Here is a 6417-nt window from a genome sequence, read left to right as displayed (position 1 = left end):
CAGAAATTTGAAGTCGATCCGACTAAATCCCTAGGAGGAGTTCGTTAAAGTACTGAGTGTGTAAATCGTCCTAAAATGGGCGCCAAATTCAAAATGGCCAACTTCCTGTTGAGTTTAGGGTATGGGTTCTTGAGGCTTTTTTGTGCGTCTTGATATGATACACGTCCCCACCAAATTTCGTGTTTGTAGGTTGAACGTGGACGAGGGGCTAATTTTTTCCAATTTTCTAGGTGGCGCTAGGGAGCCATTTTGCCACGCCCATCCGCGAAACCCACAAAATACGAAATTTTTCACCAGTCCTGACATGCGTGCCAAATTTGGTGAGTTTTTGAGCATGTTGAGGCCCCGAAAATGGCGCTTACTTTGCAGACAAAAAGAAAAAAGAAAAAAGAAAAAAAAAATAATAATAATAATCCTAACAGATTCAATAGGGTCCTCGCACTGTTAGTGCTCGGGCCCTAATTATATATCGCAGAGTGGTTAAATACACTCACATAAAGGATTATTAGGAACACCTGTTCAATTTCTCATTAACGCAATTATCTAATCAACCAATCACATGGCAGTTGCTTCAATGCATTTAGGGGTGTGGTTTTGGTCAAGACAATCTCCTGAACTCCAAACTGAATGTCAGAATGGGAACGAAAGGTGATTTAAGCAATTTTGAGCGTGGCATGGTTGTTGGTGTCTGAGTGTTTCACAATCTGCTCAGTTACTGGGATTTTCACACACAACCATTTCTAGGGTTTACAAAGAATGGAGTGAAAAGGGAAAAAGATCCAGTATGCGGCAGTCCTGTGGGCGAAAATGCCTTGTTGATGCTAGAGGTCAGAGGAGAATGGGCCGACTGATTCAAGCTGATAGAAGGGCAACTTTGACTGAAATAACCACTCGTTACAACCGAGGTATTCAGCAAAGCATTTGTGAAGAAGACACAACACACACAACCTTGAGGCGGATGGGCTACAACAGCAGAAGACCCCACCGGGTACCACTGATCTCCACTACAAATAGGAAAAAGAGGCCACAATTTGCAAGAGCTCACCAAAACTGGACAGTTGAAGACTGGAAAAATGTTGCCTGGTCTGATGAGTCTCGATTCAGATGGTAGAGTCAGAATTTGTCGTAAACAGAATGAGAACATGGATCATCATGCCTTGTTCCCACTGTGCAGGCTGGTGGTGGTGGTGTAATGGTGTGGGGGATGTTTTCTTGGCACACTTTAGGACCATTAAGCCAAGTTCACACTACAGGATTTTAAGCCCGATTTATGCCCAATTTGCAAATCGTTGAGCTCGCAGACAGGTCAGGGTGTTATCGCATGCAAATCGCGGGGGATTAGCGGACGATGAACGCTTGCCAATCTGTTAGTATGAAAGAGCCAACAACGCAGCGAAAACACTCGCAGACGCGTCGCCGAGCCCAGAAAAATATCTAGCCTGCTAGATATCCAGAGCCGTCGCGCGACTCGACCTCAGTGATGTCATGAGTACAGCCAATCATAGCAACGCATGGGTTGAGGACACCAGATCAATTTTAGTTTTTATATATTAACGCCACGGCCTACCTGAGCATTGTTTCTGACCATGTCCATCCCTTTATGGGCACCATGTCCCCATCCTCTGATGGCTACTTCCAGCAGGATAATGCATGTCACAAAGCTGGAATCATTTCAAATTGGTTTCTTGAACATGTCAATGAGTTGACTGTACTAAAATGGCCCCCACAGTCACCAGATCTCAACCCAATAGAGCATCTTTGGGATGTGGTGGAATGGGAGCTTAACCCTAACCCTAATCTCCATCAACTGCAAGATGCTATCCTATCAATATGGGCCGACATTTCTAAAGAATGCTTTCAGCACCTTGTTGAATCAATGCCACGTAGAATTAAGGCAGTTCTGAAGGCGAAAGGGGGTCAAACACAGTGGTAATATGGTGTTCCTAATAATCTTTTAGGTGAGTGTACATTATATATCAGCAGACTGAAAGTCCGGTAGTGTGTGGTTGGTGATCACTCAGAAGCAGGATGAATGCATTTACATATTCTGAAGCAAAGACAAGACAAAGCTCTGCGATCACTAAGGGGTCGTCATTGTAAGAAACATGATGTGGACATTGAAGTTTATAACAGCATAGCAGTGGCAAAGTAGACGAAGCACCTTAGGTTCATGGGCGTCAGAATGAACCCAGCTTTACCCTGTTACAGTTTACAGCTCTTAATGTAAATGAAGTTGCCCTTGTTGTAACCGTTGTGGTCCGTATGTTAATGAAGTTGAGACATCCCATTGTCTGAGATGGTTCTCTGTGTCCCCACACCCATTCCCATTGTACAGTTGATGACGACCATTTGCTCAGGATGTCATCAACCAAAATGGTGAAGAAACAATATATCTTGACTTCCTTTATCTCTAATAATTAAGCCATTTTGGCGATGAGCTCATTCTAAAATAGTTTATACAGTAAAATCTGGGTCGAGACAGACTAGAATTTCTTACATCTCAACAGGACCTTTCCTAATTATATACTATAATAAATAAAATAACATTAAAAAGAGTCAACGCTGGATTTTCAGAGTTTTATTTTGGCTGATCTCTATTCCATACATGCACGCAAACTGCTTTGCGATCCTTTCCCAAAATGTAATTCGTTTGCACATAACAAAATCTGTAAACAGGATGTAACACAGTATATATTATAGATTTTTTTGCTGTTGGTTTTCTGTATGTTGGTTGATTTGTCACTAAATAAAGCATTTAAAAAAGTGAATAAAAGACTAAGCTGTTTCACTTCATTAATTTGAATGGCGATTTGGCACAATCTACTTTCTACTACTACATCTACATCTAATTTTTTTCATTTTTCATATTTTCATATATTTTCATATTTTAAACAATAACAATGAAGAACCTGGCATCAATTCTTTACAATTTAGTGCAGAAAAGCAAGTTTTGGACCGAAAATGCCTGGTATTCGTGAGTTCGTGATTTATACAGTAACAAATGTAGACGACAGAAACACTTCAGCCCCGGGTTTGAGTCAATAACAAAATGACCCGAGAATCATGATCATCCTCTGGACACTGAACCGCTGAACTGATCAGATTCAGTGAATCAGGAGCATCAGATCTGACCTTTGTTTGGTCACCAGATTCAAGATCCCTGTGAGAATTAGATTCATTTAAACATTCATATTTATAAAGCCCCGCCTCATCTGTACATTAAAACATCAACAGCTCTTAAAGTGATTCAGATTCAGTTTGATTCACTCACCCGTTCTCTGAATCATTGCGCTGACAGACAGACTGTGCTACCTTTGGAAAACATCTGAACACAGAATGACACTTATTAATTTATTATTATTTCACCTTTATTGTGTTTGTTACCGACACATGAATAAAATATTTTAGTTTTAGTTTCTGACACAATTAAAGCTTCTGGACTCACCTGAAGGTCCTTTTACACAGCATAAAACCGATGAAGAGGATGATGAAGATGACGATGAACAGCCACCAATACTCTATACAAGTGATGAAATATCAAATCAGCTGATGTGTAAGAATGATTAATCAATATTAGAGTTTATGTTTAAAGCTCTTGATGTTTGACCTGAGAGCAGGAGAGACGGGGTCACTTCATTCGGAAAGTCTTTGAAACACACAACGATCACAAATATCAGACAATGACAGACAACTTAGCAGAAAAAAATCAAACACATTTATCGGTTGAAACTCACCTGGAGTCGCTTCAGTTTCATTCCTCACTGAAAAGTACAATCACAGACGTCAGAATTACAGAGTTAAAATAATTAAAAATTCAAATAAGCCCATGATTTACTCACCCTCAAGTCATCCTAGGTGTATATGACTTTCTTCTTTCAGACGAATACAATCAGAGTTACATTAATAAACACCATGACACTTCTCATCTTTATTATGGCGGTGAATTGCAAACATCAGATGAAGCTTATGGCCAAACAACTTCAGTCTAAAGTGCAACTTTCAAATTTACTTTTATGATGGATAGATGCACTTTTATGATGGATAGATGCACTTTTATGATGGATAGATGGACTTTTACGATGGATAGATGGACTTTTATGATGGATAGATGCGCTTTTATGATGGACAGATGAGCTTTTATGATGGACAGATGAGCTTTTATGATGGACAGATGGACTTTTATGATGGATAGATGCACTTTTATGATGGACAGATGCACTTTTATGATGGACAGATGCGCTTTCATGATGGACAGATGGACTTTTATGATGGATAGATGCGCTTTTATGATGGACAGATGCGCTTTTATGATGGACAGATGAGCTTTTATGATGGACAGATGGACTTTTATGATGGATAGATGCACTTTTATGATGGACAGATGCACTTTTATGATGGATAGATGCACTTTTATGATGGACAGATGCACTTTTATGATGGATAGATGCACTTTTATGATGGACAGATGCACTTTTATGATGGATAGATGCACTTTTATGATGGACAGATGCACTTTTATGATGGATAGATGCACTTTTATGATGGGCAGACGCACTTTTATGATGGACAGACGCACTTTTATGATGGACAGATGCACTTTTATGATGGACAGATGGACTTTTATGATGGACAGATGCACTTTTATGATGGACAGATGAGCTTTTATGATGGACAGATGGACTTTTATGATGGACAGATGCACTTTTATGATGGACAGATGCACTTTTATGATGAACAGATGCGCTTTCATGATGGATAGATGCGCTTTTATCATGGATAGATGCGCTTTCATGATGGATAGATGCACTTTTATAATGGATAGATGCGCTTTCATGATGGATAGATGCGCTTTTATGATGGATAGATGCACTTTTATGATGGACAGATGCGCTTTCATGATGGACAGATGCGCTTTTATGATGGACAGATGAGCTTTTATGATGGACAGATGGACTTTTATGATGGATAGATGCACTTTTATGATGGACAGATGCACTTTTATGATGGACAGATGGACTTTTATGATGGACAGATGCGCTTTCATGATGGATAGATGCGCTTTTATCATGGATAGATGCGCTTTCATGATGGATAGATGCACTTTTATGATGGACAGATGCGCTTTTATGATGGACAGACGCACTTTTATGATGGACAGACGCACTTTTATGATGGACAGACGCACTTTTATGATGGACAGATGCGCTTTTATGATGGACAGATGCGCTTTCATGATGGACAGATGCACTTTTATGATGGACAGATGCACTTTTATGATGGACAGACGCACTTTTATGATGGACAGACGCACTTATGATGGACAGATGCACTTTTATGATGGACAGATGCGCTTTCATGATGGACAGATGCACTTTTATGATGGACAGATGCACTTTTATGATGGACAGACGCACTTTTATGATGGACAGATGCACTTTTATGATGGACAGATGGACTTTTATGATGGACAGATGCGCTTTTATGATGGACAGATGGACTTTTATGATGGACGGATGCGCTTTCATGATGGATAGATGCGCTTTTATCATGGATAGATGCGCTTTCATGATGGATAGATGCACTTTTATGATGGATAGATGCACTTTTATGATGGGCAGACGCACTTTTATGATGGACAGACGCACTTTTATGATGGACAGATGCACTTTTATGATGGACAGATGGACTTTTATGATGGATAGATGCGCTTTTATGATGGACAGATGCGCTTTTATGATGGACAGATGAGCTTTTATGATGGACAGATGGACTTTTATGATGGATGCACTTTTATGATGGACAGATGCACTTTTATGATGGACAGATGCGCTTTCATGATGGACAGATGCGCTTTTATGATGGACAGATGAGCTTTTATGATGGACAGATGGACTTTTATGATGGATAGATGCACTTTTATGATGAACAGATGCGCTTTCATGATGGATAGATGCGCTTTTATCATGGATAGATGCACTTTTATAATGGATAGATGCGCTTTCATGATGGATAGATGCGCTTTTATCATGGATAGATGCGCTTTCATGATGGATAGATGCACTTTTATCATGGATAGATGCGCTTTCATGATGGATAGATGCACTTTTATGATGGATAGATGCACTTTTATGATGGACAGATGCGCTTTCATGATGGATAGATGCGCTTTTATCATGGATAGATGCACTTTTATAATGGATAGATGCGCTTTCATGATGGATAGATGCGCTTTTATCATGGATAGATGCGCTTTCATGATGGATAGATGCACTTTTATGATGGATAGATGCACTTTTATGATGGACAGATGCGCTTTCATGATGGACAGATGTGCTTTTATGATGGACAGATGAGCTTTTATGATGGACAGATGGACTTTTATGATGGATAGATGCGCTTTTATGATGGACAGATGAG

At 39.7% G+C, this 6417-nt stretch overlaps 1 non-coding gene across 1 annotated transcript in view; it reads right to left on the bottom strand.

Annotated features, from left to right (window-relative positions):
* Window positions 1-2536: 2536 nt before the first annotated feature.
* The window catches only part of LOC120475449 (uncharacterized), a 29298-nt gene continuing 25417 nt past the window's right edge, over window positions 2537-6417 (bottom strand). The window contains exons 6-10 of the transcript XR_016155299.1: window positions 3735-3761; window positions 3608-3646; window positions 3446-3518; window positions 3272-3325; window positions 2537-3160 (exon numbers count right to left, since the gene is read on the bottom strand). This is a non-coding gene — a transcript (uncharacterized LOC120475449). The remainder of the gene's footprint in view (window positions 3161-3271; window positions 3326-3445; window positions 3519-3607; window positions 3647-3734; window positions 3762-6417) is intronic.

Source organism: Pimephales promelas, chromosome 3, assembly GCF_988280905.1.
Source record: "Pimephales promelas chromosome 3, fPimPro1.hap1.1, whole genome shotgun sequence".
In the NCBI taxonomy this organism is placed as follows: domain Eukaryota; kingdom Metazoa; phylum Chordata; class Actinopteri; order Cypriniformes; family Leuciscidae; genus Pimephales; species Pimephales promelas.
Note: the sequence above shows the minus strand (reverse complement) of the source record. Positions and strands in the feature narration are given on the sequence as shown.